Raw genomic sequence first — 24,220 nt, 5'->3', positions numbered from 1 at the left:
AATGCATGCGAATTATTTTGATGCTCTCTATCCTTTGGTCTCTGGAGGTAAACAAACCCGTCTTTGCCTGTGCCTGCTGCGTTCTTAGGGAAAGTTGCAGTTGGTTTTTGAGCTTTTCTTAAGTTCTGTCTAACAAAATCCCCTCAAATTTTAGTATGTTCAATCTATTCATGATATTATACCACTCTATCAGAATTAGACCAGGGTTATCGGCGTTAGGCCAACCAAAATTTTGAAATATTTAGGGGAGCCATCCAAACCTGCCACCAAAAACTAACTTTGATACACCTTTCCCGTAATTCGTAAAACAGATGCGCGCGCATTATTTTGATGCTCTCCACAGTTTGGTCTCTGGAAGTAAACAAACCCGTTTTTGCCTGCGCTTCCTTTTAGGGAAAGTTTTTTTTTTTTTAGCTTTTCTCAAGTTCTGTCAAACAAAGTCCCCTCAAATTTTAGTATGTTCAATCTATTCATGGTATTATACCACCCTGGAAATCTTTTGCCAAAAGAAGATCGCTATTAAAAGTTAAAAGCTGAAAACCCACTTTCCCTAAGGCAATGGCATGGGAATTTGATGTTCTGTTTACCGTCGCATTGTAAAAAATATTTGATGCGGCAAAATTTCATTATTCATTATTCATTATTCCTACCTGGTGCTTCCCATCTCCAACGAAGTTGAATTTCACGATTCCACCGTGAAATCGAGCTGCTTTCACTTTCGGAATCAAAATGACATGACAAGACGCATCTAAAACGCGAATTTTTAAAACGCCCTTGTAGCCGCCCACTGCTTAATAAAATGCCTGTCCCATTTGCGGACGTGATTGGAACCATGTCTTTTACTCGAGGCGTACATTTTGTTAGCGAAGATGTTATTTTTGATTCACGTTGAGTGTTTTGGATAGCTTGGCACAGGAAAATAAGAAAATAATGAGTTTTTAAGAAATAATGAACTTTTTTGAGCGGCGGCTCAAGAGCATGCGGGCGGTCAACGGTAAACAGAACATCAAACCCACTTTGCCTAACCCCTCGCAGGCAAAAACGCGTTTGTTTACCTCCCAAACAATTTTATACACAACGGTGGAGCGCACATTTTTCCAGGCCATTTCTGAGAAGTTTGAATCACGGGGAAGGTGTAATGGTTGTTTGTGGATATGGGTGTAGGTTGTTGATGCTACTCGTGGATGTTTACTCATGGCAAAGAAAATTTTACCAGAAATACCGTCAAAAGTAGTTTAATTCTCGTGTGGACAAATTTTTGCAAATCAACCTCAGTTTCACCAAATTTCTTACATTTTCCTAAAGGTTTTGGCCAAAATTTGGATGATAAATTTCATGAGGACTAATTTTTCACGAAAATGGCCAAAAATCTCAAAGATTTGAAATTCAAGCAAAATTTAATCCAGTTATGGCCAGACGATCTCAATCGAACGGAATCGACTGATTGAATTTCGATTGTCGAATGCAATTGAATCTCAATCGAACGTCAAAATTCTGGGTAATATTCAATTGGTTCGATTGTTGTTAGACTGGTTCGATCGTCGATTCCGTTCAATTGAGATCGTCTGGCTTTATTCTTGCAGCTTCCCAACATCCAATATTCGATTGAGATTTGATTGCGTTCGACAATCGTATTTCAATCGGTCGATTGCGTTCAATTTGGTTCGATTGGTTTGATCGTCGATCGTCTGGTTATGGTATCAATATTAGACAAGTTAATTCCATGCCAATTGTTACTTTGTCATGTATTTTATTTCTTTGACTGCTTTGAAAACCAAAATAAACAGCCCCGATGCTGAAGTCTTGGGTTTTTTGTTTTCCGGCTTGCACGCACGGCCCTCAAATTTTAGCATAGGGATGATAAAGTTTCTTAGGGGGAGGCAGCTTGGAGACTTCAAAAATTATTGGGATGGGGGGTCATGCAGTTGGTTCCAGACATCATGACGGTTAGTACCGTGGTAGGTCATATTTGATTTTTGGAATTTGCAGTTAGTACCTTGTGGGTACACTTGGCTAAAATTGGTTCACGTGCACGACTTTGTAAAAATTTTGCATGCTTCACATGCATTGTCTTTGTTACTTTAGTGATTCGTCGCTCTCCTACTTATTTCTTCCTTGAAAGCTTGCATGTCAAAGATTGCTTGTTTCAAAATTATGTGCAGTTGGGTGTCCCATCCGCAACAAAAGCTCCATTTATGCTTACAAGTGAAGATATGGGAACTAGAGGACCCCCATTTTTTGTTGTTGTGACATATTAAATGGTTTCTTGCGTTAAAGACATTTATTGCCTTTAAATAATCTTTTTTAACTGGTAAAAACTAATACAGTCCAAAAATTTGTCCCGTCCGCAACGACACAACAGGGCTCGAAATAACGGTCGCCCAAATAGCTTCATGTCCGACCCAAAAATCATAATTTTCAAGCTAAAGCAACCCTGATCAGACATTATGTCCGACCCACTGGAAATCGTTATTTCGAGCCTTGCACAAAAGTCTTAATTTCTCTTTTTTTGAGACAACTTTAATGTTCTAACTATATCAAGCCAATGAACTAGAGGGAACCACATGCTTTTTGCAGCAGTATCATTTTTCTTGAGATTACATGTACTAGCTATGAGCGAAAAAATTTTTGTCCTGTCCGCAACAAAGTGTCCCGTCTGCAACATTTTTCTCAGGATTGGGGCTGTAACAAACAAATTCTATAACAATCCAAGGAAGGCTATTTAGTAGAGTTCACAAAAATGTGAAGTTCTTAGAAATTGCATTTGCCAAAGTTGAGTTATGGGTCCTCAAAAAGTGCCGATGCGGACAGGACATTGTACTATTTTTCTGCAATTCACCCAGTTAAATTGCCAGCTTTCTGTTTTTATTAAGTTGTGCATCACTCACTACAATGTCTTCTTAAGCTTTTCTCCCAGTCTTTTGTCAAAAAATGCAAAAGTGATATTTTTTATTTCTGGGGTTTTAGACCTAAATAATGTTGGCTTGAGCAGACTTGACTTTAAATGTTGGGCCTTGTAGCTTTGTATCATATATGTTAGGCTTTGTGTTTATCTATATATTAATAGATGTAGTCTGTATGTCTGTTTTCTGTGTGTCTCTTGTTTTCGCAAGCAATGTTTTTGTTCTTTTAAAAGATGACTTTGAGTTGTTCGATAAGTTTTTTTTTGATTGATTGATTATAATTCTTGACTTGCTTTCTTTTTTTCTCTCTTTTCTTTTGTTTTATGTTTTTGAACTTAATTAGCGACCTCTTGATTTATTAAGACATTTGAATTCTTTTCAAAACAAAGCAAAATCTTTTAACAAAATCTGTTTACTTAAGTCGTTATAGAAAAAAACAAATCTAAAATAAAACAACAAGACAGTTTGTCAGAAGAACAGCAACATTTTAAAAATTTTTACCGCCAAAAACAAAGGAGTTCTTTATTCTTAACCCTATTCTACCTAGGGGTAGGGTGTATGATGAAATGACTTTTTTTCAGAATTGCAGTTTGGACAAATTTTTCTGGTAATTTAATCTATTCTAAGACTTTCTGTGAAAAAATTCATTCAAAATCTTCAAAATTGACCGTTTGCCCCAGGGTTTTGTAAAATCAATATTTTCGAAAATTTGCAAAAAACAGGGTTTTTGCTTGAAAAAAAATCCTAAAACCAACTGTGTTGGTGCTACAGCCCTGAAATTGGGCCTAAAATGTTCCTTGGAAAAAAGTAGGATTAGAATGTAACAATGATATAGCTCTATCATACATGAAAATTATTTAAAGTTGGTTTTTAGGCCAAAAATGACCGAGAAACGCGAAAAAATGCGGTTTTGCCTGAAAAAAATCCTAAATCCTGCTGTGTTGGTGCTACAGCCCTGAAGTTGGGCCCAAAATGTTCCTTGGAAAAAAGTAGGATTAGAATGTAACAATGATATAGCTCTATCATATATAAAAATTACAAAAAATGTAGGTTTTTAGGCCAAAAATGACCGAAAACGCAAAAAAATGGGGTTTTGCCTGAGAAAAAATCCTAAAACCTGCTGTGTTGGTACTACAGCCCTGAAATTGGGCCTAAAATGTTCCTTGGAAAAAAGTAGGATTAGAATGTAACAATGATATAGCTCTATCATACATGAAAATTATTTAAAGTTGGTTTTTAGGCCAAAAATGACCGAAAACGCGAAAAAATGGGGTTTTCCCTGAAAAAAATCCTAAATCCTGCTGTGTTGGTGCTACAGCCCTGAAGTTGGGCCCCATAATGTTCCTTGGGAAAAAGTTAGGATTAGAAATAAACAATAATATAGCTCTATCATATATAAAAATTACAAAATAATAGGTTTTTAGGTCAAAATTGACAGAAAAAGGCGAAAATTACTCAAAATGGGGATTTTCAGTGCTTAAAGCATATTGAATCAATTTCTGACACTCTTAAGTGCTTTAAAGTAATGAAATAGATGTTTCATTATACTGTATATAATTTAGTACAATAAGCTATCCTAATGGCAAAATTGAGCAAAAATTTGGGTTTTTAAGGGATTTTTTATCAACAATACCCCCAAAATAGTGGAAAATAGCGATTTTTGAGCTTTCATAACTTTTAAAGGCTCAATTCAAGACTTTGAAATTTGGCAAAATTAAAGAAAGCTATTGAAACTGCTATTTGATCAAAAACAAAAAGAATTGATAGCCAGCAATGTTGATGAAGAAGATGCAGTCAAGCTAGCAACCAGCAACAAAGTTATCAGGTGTGTATCTGCTTGCAAAAATTCCCACCAAGGGCAAATCACTACAATTGAAGAGCTTGACACCCTGGTTCAAGACTGGAATGGTACAGAAAAAGGGCTTCAAAAAGCATTGGATTTGGAGATCAGGTTCAGAAAGTTCACCTTTTATAAAGTGAAGACGACGAGTCCCTTGTTTAAAAAATGTGGCTTAACAGTTGAGCAGAAGGTGAAGAATTTGAGGACTCTTATCACATCTCAACTGGAATTTAGAGTTTTAGCTGACATGATGGATCTTGAGAATGCAATCAATAATAATGCAAGCAAAAATGACAATGAAGCAGAGGTGGAAGGTGGCAAGATGAATTGATGGATGGTATTACTCAACACAATGAACAAGAAAATTCTAGAGGAAAAGAGGTAACTTTAAATCTTAAACCCACCTATTCCATGAACCTTTGTGTTTTTCAGGATAAATGAATTCATTTACCAATCAGAGGAGAAACAAGCACTTAAGTTATCATTTCAATATGCTCTAGATTTCAAAGTTTATCTATCATTTTCTTCAATATACTGTATAGGTTAGAAAGGCAAGAGATTCAGATTGGCAACCCATTGTTGGAGATTTTCTTATTAGACATTTGAGGATGGTTTTTACCCAGGTTAGATTTTATTTCATCTTTAAGTATGTATAATACTGTGTTGAATAATGAAAGAAATACCTGATCTTTTACTTAGTAATGACACATTCTTTTTGCTTTTTAGGTGAAGTTGTGAGAGTTGGTACAGAAGATGTGAAATGCAATTTCATGACACCTGTTAGTGTAAATGACCAAATGAAAAGTCTTTGGAAATGGCCTTCGAACTCTGACAATGTAACCATACATAGAAACTCTGTAGTGTCCATCAAGCCTTGCTTAGAAATAAGCAAGTTCAGCACTCAGAGACTTATTATCTTTGAGATGACAAATGTTGATTAAGTGGAAAAATTTTCTGAATTTTTTTTTCTTTTTGCTAAGTTTTTTTAGTTCTTTCAGTTCCAGGGTGCATACCATTTAGCCAAAAACCTAAAAAAGTGAAACAGAGGGTTTAGCGAACGCATTGATTCATTTAAAAGTTTACCTAAACAGACGATCAAAGCCAACAGTCTTTTTTCTGTGTTTTCTTCGTTCGCTAAACCGAGGGTTTAGCAAACAAACTGCACCATTTGATTTTTTGTTTTGCTAAACCATTATTCTAACCAAGAACTACACCTTGTTTACGCTGGTTCGCTAAGCGCACGCATGCATAAGCCCCAAGCTTTAAGGTTTTCTTCAGCTGGGCTACCATTTTGAAATTCGTTGCTGTGACTTCAGGCAAGATCCTAGAAATCAAACAAACCCAAACCATTTGCAGTTTAGTGAAACAGTTTCAGTTTTTTGGTTTTGAACATTAAAAGGTATGCAACCCCAATGTTCGTTTGTTAAGATTTGAGATTGAGAATGAGTTTTGAGATTCATAATTTTTAGAAATTAGCTTGTTATTTTAACAGTTCAAATAGTTTTCATTCGTTATGCCAAGTTTCAAAGTCTTGAATTTGAGCCTTTAAAAGTTATGAAAGCTCAAAATTCGCTATTTTCCGCTATTTAGGGGGTATTTTTATAAAAAATCCCTGAAAAACCCAAATTTTTACTCAATTTTGCCATTAGGATAGCTTATTGTACTAAATTATATATAATGAAACATCTATTTTATTACTTTAAAGCACTTAAAGGAATAGTGTATTGCTACGCAAATCAAAATATTATGGTCACGTGTCTGGAATTTGATTGGTCGAGCGCGATAAAAGTTTACAATTTGATTGGTCGAACGGGATTTCACTTTCGTTTTCGTAATGTAAACAAACCGAAAAATACTTTGCGAAAAGTTGGGAGGGGAATGAAAAATCTTTCGTGTAATTTCTTGTCTTGTATCATACTTATATGAAGGAAATTTTCTGTTTTGCTATGCCAAAATTGATTCACAAATGTAAATACTACACAAGAGTTTTTCTATACACAAAGAGATTGTGAGATGAGAAGATATAATCAGTTCTTTTTTGTTTTCCTGTGTTCTTTGTGTTTCATCAAGAGCAGATGAACAAAATAACAAATAGTAAATAATGCATAGAACATTTTTTGAAAAAAATAACATCACATTACAAAATTCCTGTATATACATTTGGATTTTGAAAACTATATAAGTATTTACAAATTCTTTATGGATGCACTTTTATCAAGAGTGATGCAAAAGTATTTGAATAATAATATGACCTCCTCTTTGAAGTTGCCTTCCAAAATATTTCTTTCCATTCAAAAAAAAATTCTCAATTAAAGCACCCTCAGGGTTTTTCACACAGTAGCACTTCATAGGGAAAAAAGTTACCTAGAAAATAAAATTTTATCAAAACTGTTGGTGAAAAAATACTTCCTTTTTTTAGCAGAAAATGTTTTAATATCTTAAAATTTTATCATTGAGTATATGTTTTTATCGTCACTTCATACAACACCAGTCCCAATATTCCACATTCACTCAAGTTAACAACGTAATTAAAATGTAAACAGTTCTTCTTACAGCAGCATATCCATACCACTGTAAAAAATGCAGCTATGTCCATCCATAACGAAACAAACTGATACATGAAAAATATGTTCAACTGTTCCCAAATCATAGCATGTACGAGGACTTTCAAAAAGGATGCAGAGATATGTAGCTTCAGAGTCGAACCATGCCAGAAGCACAAGAAGACAAAGTCCCTTGATTGATGGTTTGATCTTAATTTTCAATGATAGTTACAGGATTTTAAATTTAATCAAATCAATGGGCTATTCCAAAAAAAATTTATACAGGGGTATTGACGAACTTTTTCACTAACCCCCCTGGAAATTTTGAATAACAAGTCATCCCCTGGAAATTAGGGGGTAGACCCCTCTGGAAAGTGAAATCTTGTGAAAAAGGGGCTGGAAAACAACTATTGATGTCAGTTTATAAAGAGAGAACCCCCTGGAAACCTTCAATAACCCCCTTGGAAAAACTTAAAAAGGAACAAAAACCCCTTGGAAAACCAAGGCTCAGAACCCCCTGGAAAAGTTCGTCAATACCCCTGTATGGTTTAAAAATGGAATAGCCCAATGTGTCCTACTGCTACTTCCTCAACATTATTTCATAAAATTCCAAATCAGTACAATATGATGCTCAGAACCAGAGTTTTTCGTTCATCGTAGAGTTACTTTTCGCTTCATTTTATTTGGTTCGTGCAAAATCTCATGATACAGTGCTTTTATCGAGAAAATAATATCCGCGTTCCATGATTCTATCGAAGTATTCTGAAGTTATGTAGACTACAGTCTCCAGAGTTGATTTTGTCATTGGATGAACAAAAATGTCCCATATTTTGAAGTACGAACCATGAAAATCTTCTTTGAACAAGACTTTCTTGTCTGATGAGTTTCATTCACTTCTCAGATCCATATATGCACACTTTCGAGAGATGAACAAGTCTTTCTTGTCTTGTTGATGAGTTTCATTTCACTTCTCAGATCCATATGCACACTTTCGAGAGAAAATAGAAATCTCTTTCTCCTCTTGAGTGTTCAAAATTGACTACATTGTTATTTAACTGAAAGCAAGAGAAGAGATAGTTCTGTATAAATTGGTTAGCAAAAGAATTCAATCTTGATATTAAATATCTTCTTGTATCTTCAGCATCATAGAAAAATAAACATTGAAACTTTGCACAAAGATAGTTGAATAAAAACACTTTATGATTTTGGTGCTTTACCTATTTGCTTGACACTTAAAAGTTTCACATTAAAAATCATATCCAGCTGAATCTCGAGTATCACTGAAAAATATGCTTTGAAACTTTCCATAATGTTAGTTCAATAATAATATGACCTATTTCAGTTAATATTAACACTGCTCAGCCAAAAAATGATCAATAAAGATCTCGTAAACATTACAGTTTTTCTCAATAAAGATTTTCCAGTCGCCATTTTCTTCTAGCTCGTTTTTTGAGCAAGACTAGAATCTCGTTCGGTTTTCTCACGCCCTTGACGGGAAATACTCACTCGGGTAGTTTTACTTTTTGCGGGAAAAACATGAGCGAGTTTCTTTGCTGTCGAGTTCAACTGTAGCAATACACTATTCCTTTAAGAGTGTCAGAAATTGATTCAATATGCTTTAAGCACTGAAAATCCCCATTTTGTGTAATTCTCGCCTTTTTCGGTCAATTTTGACCTAAAAACCTATATTTTGTAATATTTATATATGATAGAGCTATATTATTGTTATATTCTAATCCTACTTTTTCCCAAGGAACATTATGGGCCCAATTTGAGGGCTGTAGTACCAACACAGCAGGTTTTAGCATTTTCTCTCAGGCAAAACCTCATTTTTTCGTGTTTTCGGTCATTTTTGGCCTAAAAACCTACTTTTTTTGTAATTTATATATATGATAGAGCTATATCATTGTTACATTCAAATCCTACTTTTTTCAAGGCACATTTTGGGCCCAATTTCAGGGCTGCAGCACAAACACAGCAGGATTTAGGATTTTTTTCAGGCAAAACCCTATTTTTTTGCGTTTTCGGTCATTTTTGGCCTAAAAACCTACTTTTATCAATTTTCATGTATGATATAGCTATATCATTGTTACATTCTAATCCTACTTTTTTCCAAGGAACATTTAAGGCCCAATTTCAGGGCTGTAGCACCAACACAGTTGGTTTTAGGATTTTTTTTCAGGCAAAAACCCTGTTTTTCGCAAATTTTCGAAAATATCGATTTTACAAAACCCTGGGGCAAATGGTCAATTTTGAACATTTTGAATTAATTTTTTTGCAGAAAGTCTTCAAATAGATTAAATTATCAGAAAAAGTTGTCCAAATTACATTTCCAGAAAAAAAGTCAAATTTTGCTGTTTCTGTTCGGAGGTCAAATTATTGGTAATAGCTCCTGAAATAAAAGAGATTTTGCCATGAAATTTTCTGTAAATTCCTAACTTTTATTTAGCTTCAAAATAAAAAAAAATTTGACACCTAAAAATTTTCACACCTTGAGCATTTCTGACAGTAAATGTCACAAAAATTGACACTTTTCCAATACAAATTTATTTTTTAAACCGTAATTTAATGAATATTTAGGATAAATTAATCATTTTAAAACTCAGGAAACTTTTTTCTAAAGCCTTTGTTAGAATACAATAGCTATTAAATTTTCGGTCTTTGCTCACTTTGGGCATAATGAGTGACGTCATCAAAAAAAAATTCCGTCAAAAGTTACCTTATGTGACAAGGATCTTGCGTGCCAAATTTCATCCAAAAAGACCCACTAGATCAAAAGTTAAGGGGTGGTACAGGATCAGCCCCCCCCCCTAGTTCTGAACAGCCCCTAAAGGCCTAGGTTGAATAAGGTTAAGAACATCCTGGAACATCTAAGAATTACGGCAAAATAATTATCGAGTCATTCATTGTTGAATTCGAAAAAGGTATGACAAAGGTTTAATAAAAAGCAACCAGGACATATTTTAGAAAGGCATGGTAGCGTCCGTTGGTGACCAAAAAGGGCACTTTTTGTAGTATTTTACTACAAAAAAGGCTGATTTTACTGAAATTTTAGTGATTTTAGAAGGGGTAGCGTCCGATAAGCGGACACTAAAAGGGCATTAAAAATAGTCTGGCAACATAGAATTGCACTATTACGTTATTTTGTCTGCGTGTCTTTCTTTCCTGAACTTGTGTCGTGTCTATAATTTCACCCTCCTTTTAAGGTCTAGGGCCATTTGAAACAAATTCAATCAAAATGAAGCATAAACAAGTTGCATTTCAATCGCTAAACTTTTTTTTAGTGGGCGGCCATTCACCTCAGAGAAACCTACCTTATTGAAACTAATTTTTGCGGGAATTAATTTTAGCTTTTTTCGTCAAAATCGCAAAAATTTGAGCTCGCGAATTTTTTCCAATGAAAATCCAAGGAAAATGAAAGAAATTGTCCAAAAAAGGGCAAAACCGTGAAAATTAAAACCCGCAAAAATTTCAGAATGAAAAAAACGCTAAATTAATTAAAACCTGCGAAATGCATTTTTTAGGATATTTTTTTTCAACCGTGAAAATTAGTTCCCGCGAAAATTAGTAAACAAAAGGGATGAGCTGGAGTTTTTATAAGATACTTCACTAATTGGTCATTTGAAGTGATAGAGATGACGCATTCTTTAGAAAAAGTAACAAAATTGTTTTATTACTGGTTAACGACCAACAAAATCAAATAAGAGCTTGTAAAAACTCCAGCTTGTCCCAAACAAAACAATTTCTGTCACAACCATCACGTAACTACAATGAAAAGTTTCAAAAGTTTTCTGCAACTGTTTCCATCTAGACAACTGCTAATGAATTTTTTGAATCATTTTTTGTTTCTGAAACCGATTTGTATATGTTTTCTTTTCGTTATTAACCCCACGGTCAATAGCAACTTTTTGCGTATTTCATTTTTCAAATGTTTCTATTTGATGAAAAATGTTTCAAGTGGCCCCAGACCTTTATCTTGACATCAAAGTTTCCAAAATTATTGAAAACTAGGGCAAGTAGGGCTGCCTAGGGTATTAACAGGTTTTCAAATAGTGATTACCTTGAGCTTTGGCCGCTCAAGACCAGGTGCCAGCCTGGTAATAGTCAAATGTACTTAGTACTGCAGTGTACTAGGTCTAGGTGCAAAAAGGAGTGGTGTCAACTGGTGTATGTCAACTTTGTATTTTGCTGTTGTTTTTTGCTACAATTGGGCCTATGAATAATCGGAAGCATCTCAAGTTGAGCCCAGTGCGTTGCGCACGTTCGACTATTTGGAACACTGCAGACAATTGATCCACCTAGAACTAGGTGTTTTGTGTGAATTTGATTGCTTTGACAATTTCAATCGGTTGACGAATTCTTTTCCAATCTAGGGTGTTTTAAATATCCCATCAATTCCTTTTCAAGTTAGGAAAACATTTTATAAAGTATTGAACTCCTTCTTCTTTTTTTTTAGATAAACATAATGCCACTTGGAGATGTGCGTTTGAATCCTGAGGACCCCTTTGAAAAGATAGTCTTGTTGGAGCAGAGCTTACAGCAAGAAGGATTCAACAATGGTTTTGACAGCGGTAAACAATCAGGACAGATTGAAGGTTTTCATACTGGTTTAGTTTATGGTAAAGAACTTGGTAAGGAAATTGGATTTTATAAAGGATTTGTGTCTTGTTATTGTGAACTTTTAACTGAACAAACTGCATCAAAGCGACAACTGAGTTTGCTGAAACAACTTTCTGGTTTGCTTAATGAGATAGATTATGAAAATTCAGAAGATGAGGGAATGGATGATAAGATGGCAAAAATCAGAACCAAATTCAAACAATTGTCATCAATCCTTAAAGTGCCTGTCAATGTCAATAAAGATCCAGCTTTGTTGAGTTTTTGAAGATAAATTGGCAAAGAAAGGTATATACTTCTATACTTTGGATAAATTTTGCATATTTTCAAATATTTTATATTCCTTGTCTATTTGTGTTTGTTTGTATGGGCAGGTTTTGATATCATAGTTTTTTTATTCTTAACCCCTCCCCCATTCCACATATTTTCATGTGTATTTAAAAATTCAAGCTCATCTCATTTAAATGGCAAATTTTAGTTAAATTTTGATTTTGTTGATTGAAACAAACGATGTTTTTAAAGATTTCCATTCATTGTAACCTTGCTCTTAGGCTATTCCTTTCTCAAAATCTTCCATTCTTAACAGTCTAACAGTATAAAAAGTTTTAACCATACAATGAGTGTATCAGAATCAGTTAATTGCACAAGACTAAACTTGTGTAAATTAATCATTATCTTTTACTTGTATGCACAATTACAAGTTGATGTTTCTGTATTGTTGCTCTGCTAACAATTATGAAAATTGTATGGTAACAGTAGCATACCATAGTTTTTGATTGGTTTATATCATAAGCTTATGTTGTTCATGCTGTCTGTGGCCTGTTTGTTGCCTTAATTTGTCATTACAAAAATTTTGTTTTGTTTATAAAAGAGGGAACTTTTTGGAAGCATTCTCCATAAAATGTTTTCTGTATGTTTTCTGTATAGCACTTGATCGAGACTTACCTTGACTATTTACGTTGTAACCTAGTTTCTTGTAATCTTGAATTAGTTGGTATTTGCCTTGGCTTTGTCCCTTTTGTCTTTCCCTCCATTGTCACTTTGAAGTCATTCAGGTGGTGCATGTCAGTGAAAATCTTTTCAAGTTGAGGTGCCACCTGACCTGGCAGTTTTCTCCCCAAGGTAACAAACCAATGGAACCGACTAAGTGAATATATCCATCAAGGATTTATTTTATTCTGTCCACACAAACCACCTGGCAGGTTTTTACAATAGATAATTAGATCTTCTAATTAAGATCCTGTTCTGCGGTGAGAATTTGAATATCCTTGTTCTTTGTATACTAGTTAATTTTTTTTGTACCATCGCTCTGCTAATAATCCCTTTGTGGAAATTGTCTTTGTTCTATTTAGACTGAAAGGCTTTTTTGAAAATATGCCTATACACCATAGTTGTCATTGGTTTCTTTCTATTACTTATGTGTAACTAAGATATTGTTAATGCTGGGTAATGGCCTATTCGTTGCCACAAATTTATATAAGTTGCCATTTCGAGAAATAAAATTGCTACACGGTGTTTTTATACTGGCGCAATCATCAGCAAAGTGAATTCTACAATCTCAAACTAAGAAAAAAAAATACATTTGAATTTATCATAACAATAACAAAAAAGTTGATGTTGTTACATGACAACAAATAAGGAGGCATAGGTTTTAAACTTCAAGACCGTCAGTACGACTTTTCAGAAAGGCCGCAGTTTGGTGTTAAAAAGCTAATTTTAATCGAAACTAGGAAATCTTCAATAGAAACACTTGTGTCTCCAAAATAATAATATTGAAATATGCTAAAACTTAGCTCATCGAATTTGGAATAGTCCTAATCCAATAGGTAAATGCCAGCATGAAGTTGAAATTGCTAAAATGCTAAAATATAAAATGTAAATATTTAGCATGGTACTGTAGGATAGAAAAACTTGATCTTGTCAATTCTTTTCAAAAAATCTGAAATCTGAAAACTTAATTCTTAATTTAATCCTATCCAATGCCCCTTTTTTGCATCTTTGAATTGATAATTGGGACCCATTCGTTTTATTTTTAAAGAAGGACAAAATGATCCATGTCGTACTAGATTTAAAAAAAGATAATTTTAAAATTAGAAAATATTTAGCTTTCAGAAAAAGTAGAATTTGTTGTGTATTTGTGTATTTTTGGAGGATCAGAGGGATCAAGCTTTAAAAGCGTCTGTAAAACTGCTAGCAGAGAGGTCAAAAGCAGCTGAAATCCCCTCGATCAAGGCTTTGATGAAAGGAGCTATGATATCCTAATGTAATCCTTCTGTGGTAACTAATTGGTCGATTTTTGCTTGCTTTCTTGTGTCTAGAGTATTTTTATGTCCATGGAATGAATGATTGGTAGTTGAATCCAAATGAGCAACTTTTTTCCTTAGAAATAAAAACACACTTTGAAACAACTATATTATACAAATTTCAAGATCTTAAATTCAGAAAGTATCAACTTTTGCAAAAAAGTGGAATTTGCTCAATTTGATCAAAATCTACAGTCTGACTATAAATGATTGGCTCAGATGATATCACGCCCGAATGTTCATGAAAAATAATCATTATACCGAACATCATTAGACCGAACAAATATAAGACAAGACTACTGTTAGCTACAAATCATACGTTTACATGACAATTTCTTGAGCTGACCGCATTGTGGGCAAACCAATCACAATGCGGGCTGCTTCCTTTCTAGTCCCAATCCACCTGTCCATGATTCGTTCTCTTTGTGAATTCAAACTACGGGGTCTGCTACTAGTACCCATATTTAAGTTTGCGCGCCCACCGATGGGCGGATGACGGGCGTTTCAACACCCGTGACACATGGTTTCATTGTCATTCCAGTGTGCCAACATCATGTTGCACATCAAAACTAAAAAAACCATCTTACAATGTGTCTTTTAAGGGTAAATGGTATCTGTGCAAATCTGGAACAACCAAACATCCAGTACTTGGTCCTCCAACTTCCAATTCATACCAATGCAACGGTTGTTCAACTTTATCAAAGCAAATTAATTTTTCTTTTGGAGGAGAGTACAGATCTAAAGTTTCCAAATTAACTTGGAAGCATACAGTCCAGTTTGTCCGACTTTTTTTTTTTTTATTTTGAAAGCAAAATTTGATGACTTTTTGGAAGCTGTCTGCAAAGTTTCCAATATGAATACGCTGAAAATTACGGTTTTCTTACCAGGTTTTAACGAAATCCAACCTTCGAATCTTTTATAAATTTATTTCCTAAGGCGGTATTAGACGATTTCGAACCTGAAAAATTTCCAATATTGAATTCACAGGTGTTTCATGCCTTAAAGAGCAACCGTCTTTTTCGGATTTAAGGAGTATTTAAATTTAGCATTTTTTAAAGTATTTTGATTAATAAGTTATGATACTTAGACATGATTCTCAGGCTAGAAAGCCACTAAACAGTGAACCACTCGGCAGGTGCACAAAAAATGTACAATCATACAGGACCATCCTACCACTGATTAATAAGTTATGATACTTAGACATGATTCTCAGGCTAGAAAGTCACTAAACAGTGAACCACTCAGCAGGTGCACAAAGAATGTACAATCATACAGGACCATCCTACCACTGATTAATAAGTTATGATACTTAGACATGATTCTCAGGCTAGAAAATCACTAAACAGTGAACCACTCAGCAGGTGCACAAAGAATGTACAATCATACAGGACCATCCTACCACTGATTAATAAGTTATGATACTTAGACATGATTCTCAGGCTAGAAAATCACTAAACAGTGAACCACTCAGCAGGTGCACAAAGAATGTACAATCATACAGGACCATTCTACCACTGATTAATAAGTTATGATACTTAGACATGATTCTCAGGCTAGAAAGCCACTAAACAGTGAACCACTCAGCAGGTGCACAAAGAATGTACAATCATACAGGACCATCCTACCACTGATTAATAAGTTATGATACTTAGACATGATTCTCAGGCTAGAAAGCCACAAAAAATGAACCACTCGGCATGTGCACAAAGAATGTACAATCATACCACCACCACTCGGGGCCAGAAAAAAAACTCAACAATATGCATTTTCTTTGAAATTGACCTTTTCAGACCTTTCTCAGACTTAGACTTTAGAAATAAAGTTTTCTTCTCCACTTTTTGTCTTCTTCTTTCTTCCAATACAAAAATAGATAAGCACATATGGTAGTCAGCTTACATTTTCTTCTCGACGAATATCAGCAAGTGACGTACAAATCAAGGTACAATCAAACAGGACCATCCTACTACTTTTTAAGTTATAATATTACTCTCTGAATCGCTGTCTGAAATATTTTCCGAATTATTTGAATCATTGTCCAACCCGATGATGAATCTCTCCTCGTATCGAGTCCACTGAAGTCAATTCTCCATAATTTCTTTTCAATTTTTATTGAGATATTTTCGCTGTCTGAAACATTTTCCGAATTATTTGAATCATTGTCCAACTCGATGATGAATCTCTCCTCGTTATCGAGTCCACTGAAGTCAATTCTCCATAATTTCTTTTTAACTTTTATTGAGCTTTTTTCGATTTTTGCCCATTTCGTAGGCGTGGCATTATCTAATGCCTTATTCACGAGGTCCTGAACATCTTTAATTTTATAGGTGGCGTTTTTTTCTAGCAACATACTTCTGATTTAACTTGAGTTCTGACAATTTCGGTAGGATTCAACTCCGAGAATGTGAATGTTTTCAATACAAAACCTTTCAGTGATTTTCTCCAAATTGAATTCTTTGGGAATGAAAATTGATTTGCTTTTTACGAGTAAAATTGGTCTTCAAAAGGGATTTTTCCCCTCGACCAGCCTTGAGTCTCAGCTTTCTTCCATGATGTTTTTTGGGTTTTGGACATTTTCCGTTTCCCGAGAACGGTAGCGAGCGTCCTTTATGTCATTGAAATGAATGTCGATTCGAAATGATTGATTATAGTCGTTACATGTTTGATAGGGGAAATGTTAGTGAATAAAAATTTTTCACATTGGATTCGGACATTAAAAGTAAAAGTATTTTTGTCTCCGCTGCAAATTATATGGAGACAGGCATTTGTATTTGGCGCGGAGTCCCTTTCCTTTGATTCACGTCTTACCCTTTTTGGAATTGTGCCAATTACTCATATTCCATCTTGGTCGTGCGCATTCTCTGTGTGAGCTCCTCCTTTGTTTCATTCTGCTCTAATGCTTGCTCCAACAAAACTTTGTTTATTTGGTTGAAAAAATCAGTTAATCGGGGTGGTGTGCATAACATTAAAGCCTTTGGTCTTTCGTTTGTATTTACCGCTTTCTTTAATTTCTGGCGCTAGTACTTTAGGTGTACAAACCTTCGCGAGCAGAAACTTTCGTGAGGACGAAAAATCGGGAAAAAGATTTTTTCGCGAGCATAAACTTTCGCGAATGAGGCATCTTTTTATAAAAAAATTCAAGTTTTCAGTGCGTGAAACCAGTGTTACGATTGTTCAAATGTACTCGTCAAACCACAATTGGTAGACTTTTGCATAATTTCTACACTAAATTTATCTTTTATCATCAAAGAGGAAAGATTTTTTTTCGCGAGCATAAACTTTTGCAAATTGCTCTTTCAAGAATTTTCAAAGCATTTTCCAATTTTGTGACATCTTTTAAAAAGCTTTTTAAATTGAATTTAATAGATTATATCTCAATTTTCTTTGCCTCTCTTTGCCCAGGCTGGAAATGTGTTTATTTTTTGCCCAGTTTCAGCCTAATTGTTCTTATAAAGTGAGTTCTAATAAAAATGAAAAGTGAAGTGTGTCGAACAAGGATGTTATAACGTTCAAGGCTTTTCATGGCTTTCGTGGCTGTCCTACACTTTTGGCTGACGACTTTTCTTAATTCATTTGGTTTCTTTCTTAACTCAGTCATCTCTGTTGGGTGTTTTTGGTCCACTCTGGCAAGTGCCTTGTTGAGCTGAGTTGGCAACAGCGCGTCGCAAGTGATTTGCTGACCCTTGTACAAACGATTCACTGCTGAGTAACGGCGTTTCGACAACTCTTGCTCTGAGAAGGAATTTTGAAGTTCTTTTTTGATCATCTGTAGCTTGATTTGCGTAAAATTGTTTCAGTGCATCTTTTTCTTTAGAGCGTCCCCAATTAATTGCTTCACTGGACGATAAGTTATCAGACGGGCGATTTATAATTTTATGAACGATATGTGTTGTTTTGGGTTTTACTGTGGGTTGTGACTTTACAATGGTGTTAACCCTGGACGTCCATATGACACTCCAATGTTGCCACGATCGTATTGCTTCAATACGTACATCCTCCCAACTACATTTTCCGGTAGAGTGGCAGCAATTTTCTTCGGATCTAAATTTTTCATTGATTTAAGCCATAGCAACATGTGCACATGAGGCGTACCTCGATATTGAAAGTCAAACCTATAGAAAGTCACAGTAACATTTTTCCCATTTTTAGTCGACCTTCTGTCCGCAAACACACGAGTACTCCACCTATTACTGTTGCACCCCGAAATCAATCCTCGAGCAATATTTTCTAGAGTGTAATATGTGCACAGTCAAATGGTAAGGCAACAACTTGAGATCTATCCCGGCATACTTTTGTCCTTCTGTAAACCACTCAGGTTTTGGAAAGACATAAATCGGTCGTACTGGAATTGAAGTAAAGAGTAGTCCAAACCATAGTCTACAACACCCGACATGGCTTTATAATGGAATGCCCTTTTCATTGACAATCGAGACTCGTTCCCCGAAATAGCGTTTTCGCACCATTCGTTTTTGACATATAATAAATGCCAAATTGCAATTTCAATAAACTCTACACGAAATGCTCTATAATAAGGAATTTGCATTTCTTCTGTCACTAGTTGTTCGAGAACATCGCTATAAAATTGGAAGTAGTGTTTGTTTTCCATCAATTTATCGAGACATTGCTGTGCAAAGATTCTATCTTCCCCGTCGAGCAAAGCAACACGTTCTTCTGGCAACGACTTGTACAGGCCCGTTTCGCTTTTTGTACCCGTGTACAGTATCCTTCTTTTCTTTAGTTTCTTTAGAAAAACAGCAAGAAATTATTTTTCTGAATTTTTGACTGGGAAAACTGCGAAAATATACTAAGAGGATGGAATATGAGGACTTGAACATAAGTTCGTGGGGGAAATACACAAGTTTTCATGTTTTTTATTAGATTTGTGGTCTTTCGACCGAACCAAATCAACCATAAACAAGGTGTGTGTGCATGTTAGTTGAAGATGTTAGTTAGTTGTTGACGTCTTAGTGTATAGCTGGATCAGATGTGGATGTGATTTTCTGTTGCATCCTTGTCCAAGTCACCAATGTAGTGTGAATGATCACCCGCGATCAAGTATCCCCGTACTGTCCCGTTGCTGGCAATGTAAAAATACATCGTTGAAGTCGTCGAGTTTGTCCCAGTGATCGAATGTTCCAAAGTCCGAACTCTTTCAGTCTTCTCCATATTCTCCAATTATGTATCTCTTTGGGCGTTCTCCTCCGGGGACATCTACAACCAAAGACAGTGTTGCCATGTCTCCGTGGTATGTCAATTCAAGTTTGAAATCTGGTGTTGCAATCATGTTGATAGTATATCTAAGGCGTCAGTATATAGTTTTGTTCAAATTTAAAAATTTTCTCTTGGAGTGGAAAATTTGGAAAGTTTTGAGCTATTTTTTCAGCTTCTTTGGAAATGCAGATAACTTTGACATTTGAAGGGACATCAACGGGAATACACTTTAAAACAACAGATAAGGGACTAACGATATGTAGTTCATGAAAAAGGGTAGATACAGATTCATCAGTAATAGTTGTTTGTAAAGCGGGTTGGACAGGATGAAATTGATGCAGCTCCTTAGCACGCAAATCTTTTCGGTTGACATCAATATTATTTTTCTTATCATCTGAGCAGATCTTTTTCCTTATAACAATGTCTTTTAATTTTTTTGGCCCGATTTCCCTCTTGGTTTCTTGTTCCAATCACATGGAACGTCGGTACAGGCAGGGTCGAGATATCCTTTCTGGTCAGCATAATCTAGTTTATACATAACAGCAATCACGCGATTGCAAGAGCGGCTACTACCGTCAGCCATACAACTACACCAACATGTCAAAATGGTAACAGTGTTTTTCTGAATAGCTATCCACAAACGTTTTGTGTCGCTCACTGTTAGTGAAGGCCTGAACTTCAGAGAATATATAAAAACTTTGTTTTTGGATGAGGATGACTCGTAGATAAAGACGGTCTGAACAAAACCACTGTCAAAATATGAAAACGCCTTCTGGTCTTTATAACACCCAACATAATCAATTTCAAAATCTCGTACTTTTAGAATATTATCAAAAATAATTCCCAAATCCAATTTTGGCCGATTCAGGTAATCATCTGAAAGTTTTTCACTCTCGATATATAAGAGATCACACAACTTGAACTCCTTCAACCGTTTATCATATTCATAGCCAAAACCCTCTTCTGCTCTTCCACTGGCCCGACGGTTGGCAGATTATTCTCAAAAGCATATATGCATAACCTTTGTACCAGTAACAAGCATACCCCGTACAGATAGATAATCTATAAGATTATTCATGCCAAGGTCCATTAAGTCTACATGTACCACAGGAAAGAATAGTCTTATCCCAAGGTCGAAACTTTTAATTTTCCATCCCGGAAAATGCCATGGGATCGTGAAACAAGTTAAATTCCGTGTTGGAAAAGTTTTAGTTTCCAAGGTGCGAAATCGTCTAATTCCGACTTGGAAAACAAATTACTAGAAAATTCAAAGGTTGTATTTCGTCAAAACCCGGCAAGAAAATCGTGATTTCCAACGAAAGGTTTTTGAAAATGCGGGTCGTAAAAAGTTGATATCCCAGACATCAAATAAAATAAAAGATATATAAAAGACAAATACTTACAACATTCAAAAACAAAACAAAATAACATAACAAAGCTTGACGATTCATTAAAACTTTCTTTCCTCGAGATGCGATGATGTTGTACACATCTATCATTTAAATTGCAACGAAATTAGAATAGTGAGTTTACGAGAAAAATGTGAAGGAATGTTGTAAAATTTAAAATTTAAAATGGCTCAAAGCCACGATAAGTTTAAACAAAAAGAGTACATAAAAAATTATTTAAAATTATTTTCTAAATCAATTAGTCTTCTGCCCGGCCGTCTCTTTCTTAAAATCTTCGTTCTTCCAATCAACAAACACAACAACATTGTCTTTGTTGTCGACTGGCTTGTCGATGACCGCAGCCAAGCGCTTGTTTAGAATCGCCTTTGCGATATAAAACGCCGCTTGGTTAATAGCTGATTGCTTCAATTTTCTCACCTCACAATATATTCTCGCTACCTCATCCAGAGGTAGCTTCCCAATTTCCGAAATACCAGGACTAGAGTAGTCAACCGAAAATGCACATCGCAAAATTCTAAATGCCAACCTTGGGATAAGATAATTTTTTCCTGTGTACTTTTGACATTTGTTTTGATGTATATATTACTGCTAAAAGGAAAAAGAAGTTATCATGAGAGGAATATCATTAACATACAGCTAATTGCCTAGGACGCTACAACACAATCTGAGAACGGATAGGGAGACAAGGAAACAGAGACAAGTAGATGTATAGGTCGAAACGTGAAATGTATTTCCGAAATGAGAGTGCCGAAAGTATGTTGGTGCGATGACGTGGGTTTTGGGATGCCATTGGGGATGTTAATCGGTTAATGTGAGTTGCACCCCTCAAGTGTGTGTTGTAGACCTTATCATTACACACATCCCATCTAGCAGTAGGGTTATTCACAATAGATGATCTAAATGCTTGATCGTAATTATACCAAGCCTTAAAGTTAAAAGTTCTGGCTGCCTGAGCAATGTATATTTGATATTTAGCCAATTGGCCAGCCAAGTGTGGATGGAAAATAATAAACGCTTGAAAAAACAAAGTCTAGGCCAGAAACCAAGAATGAATGTCAGTAACTCTACTTCTGTTAGACTGCAGCCCGTTGTGAATAAAAATCTTAGGCATAGTAGATACGTTGGAATCATCTAGTGAAATCGAATATGCGTTACGTGTCTCAGACGGCACATTATTAGGTAGTAGCAAATCAAAATTTACAAACTCACCCTTTCGTATTTTTTCGAGGACAGCTGCAGGAATGGCGGGAAGATGTTGATCAGGGTTATTTCGGGGCTGAGTTGGCAACGTTGGTGGGTTGATTGGTGCAAAAATAGAGTCAGCGGAACTGGAGAGCGATGGAACAGCCCCTTGTTGATGTTGTTGGTCTGTAACAACGGCAAGAACCTCTCTGACAGTGAAGGATCGTGTTGTCGTGGTATTGGGTTTCCGGATCTGTGAGACCAAGTTTCTGTGACGACTGCTTGTGGTGTAGACGTTGACGAAATGCATGTAGGTGGAGCGTGATGAAGAGCATCCCCGCTGCTGAAGGTTTGTTGTGCCGTAGTAACATGGATGGGAATGGTTGATGGTGGAATGTCTGGCGGTCCGCATGATGACGTCTCTATGGTGGAGTTGGTTAGAATAGGTGAAGAAGCGGAACTGGACAAAGATGACTGGTGGTGGTGAAATAGGGCTGTTGCCAATTGGGTAGCGGTGCCAGAAGACTGTAGGTTTGCAGCATTAGCATGCAGACGTAACGATTCAAGTGGCAGCGCATTCCACTGTTCCAGTGATCGTTGCTGTGGCGGAATACTTGCCACACCATTAGAGTTATATTCAGGTGCAGGATTATCAGCCTGAGATGTGTTTGAAAATGGTGATGAAAACAATGATTGTAAACAATGATCTTGTGATGGACATGGTTAATAACAGTTGAAACCGCAACTTAAGACGGATTATAAAGGATTAAAACAGCAGTTCACGAAATCGAGTTTCTAGCTCAGTAGTGAAGGTAGAAAGAAAATGTTTACAAGTTCGTCTCAGAATATAAGGAGGCATGTGGCGCCAAAACACTATAAAATGATGAGTAAGGATAGGAATGGCGCGTTATATAGTTACGGTACCGAAAACAATAATGGCGTCAAACAATTAACCAGAGTTAAAGATAACTCCAAAACAAACTCACTGTCTTCTAAAAATAAGAAATAAACAAATCATGTAAAAATCCTTTTATTTACAGAAATATCCTCTGCTTGAACAACAGTTGTAATAAAATCCTTTCAAACTGTAGTACAGACACAGTAAAAATTGACTCAGGATTTGTAAAGCTGATGATATTGTTCGAAATGAAAAAGTAAAGTAACTTATGTTCAAATAATTGAGAAAAAAAATGAAAAATTGATTAAATCTTAATTGACAAATAAATTTAAGGCTAATTAAAATAATGATATTTGATCATTAAATTTAAGGCTAATTAAAATAAAATTTTTCAAAACTTTGACCAACAGTAAGCCGTCATCAGCGCGCACTGGTCCTTTATCAATTACAGTTTGCGACCGTGAAATGGCCTACTTTTTAGAGGTTCAAATATACATCTAGCGGCATCTCTTTCAATTCCTTGTACTTCTTACGTAGATATTCACCATGTGACGTGGTCAGGACGTCATTGATTAGTGTAAACCCATATAGAATAACGCTTGCTTTTGAAATCCACCCATCCTTGCGCCTTTTGCCGTCCGAATAGAGCATATGAGGAACCCATTTCTTATTCCAGCTTCCCTTCCAATAATTGGCTCTCACTTGATTTTCCTCAACTTCGATGATCTTCCCTAATAAATCAAAAGGTCGATATTAATAGATGAAATATGTTGGTTGGTAATCAATTGAGTCATCCATCTTGTGGAGCCCACTGAAAGAATACAACCCAGCCCGAGCCAAAATTTACTTGTTCTTTATAAAAATGTTTTCTAGATATTTACCTATTGTAGGTTCTGTTTTGCTATCAATCAGCCATATTGCCACCATCTATCCTGATTCCATTTTTACCTCAGATACTATTTCTACTGCATTTCCCTTTTGCATGTCTTGTCTGTATGCTACCGTCTTGTCTGTATGCTTTCATGTCCTGATATATCTTCTTCAATGCGTATTTTCGAGTCATTAGCCGTCAAATTGTTCAGAGTATTATGGGCTATAGTAGGGGGCTATGTCTAATTTCAAATTATTCTTTATTATAATTCAATACCTGTGGAGCTTCACCATGGTCCATACCGTACACTCTTCGAGCAACTTTGATTCCAGGCTCCCCAGTATTGACGGTGAAGTCCGTTGAATAGGTCATTTCCAACAATTTCGGAAGCCCCATTGAGTTTCACCTTTGCATTGGTACAATTCACTTTCGATATTTAACAAAAT

This window comes from Clytia hemisphaerica, unplaced genomic scaffold (genome assembly GCF_902728285.1).
Source record: "Clytia hemisphaerica strain Z4C2 unplaced genomic scaffold, Clytia hemisphaerica genome assembly, whole genome shotgun sequence".
Classification (NCBI taxonomy): Eukaryota; Metazoa; Cnidaria; class Hydrozoa; order Leptothecata; family Clytiidae; genus Clytia; species Clytia hemisphaerica.
Note: the sequence above shows the minus strand (reverse complement) of the source record.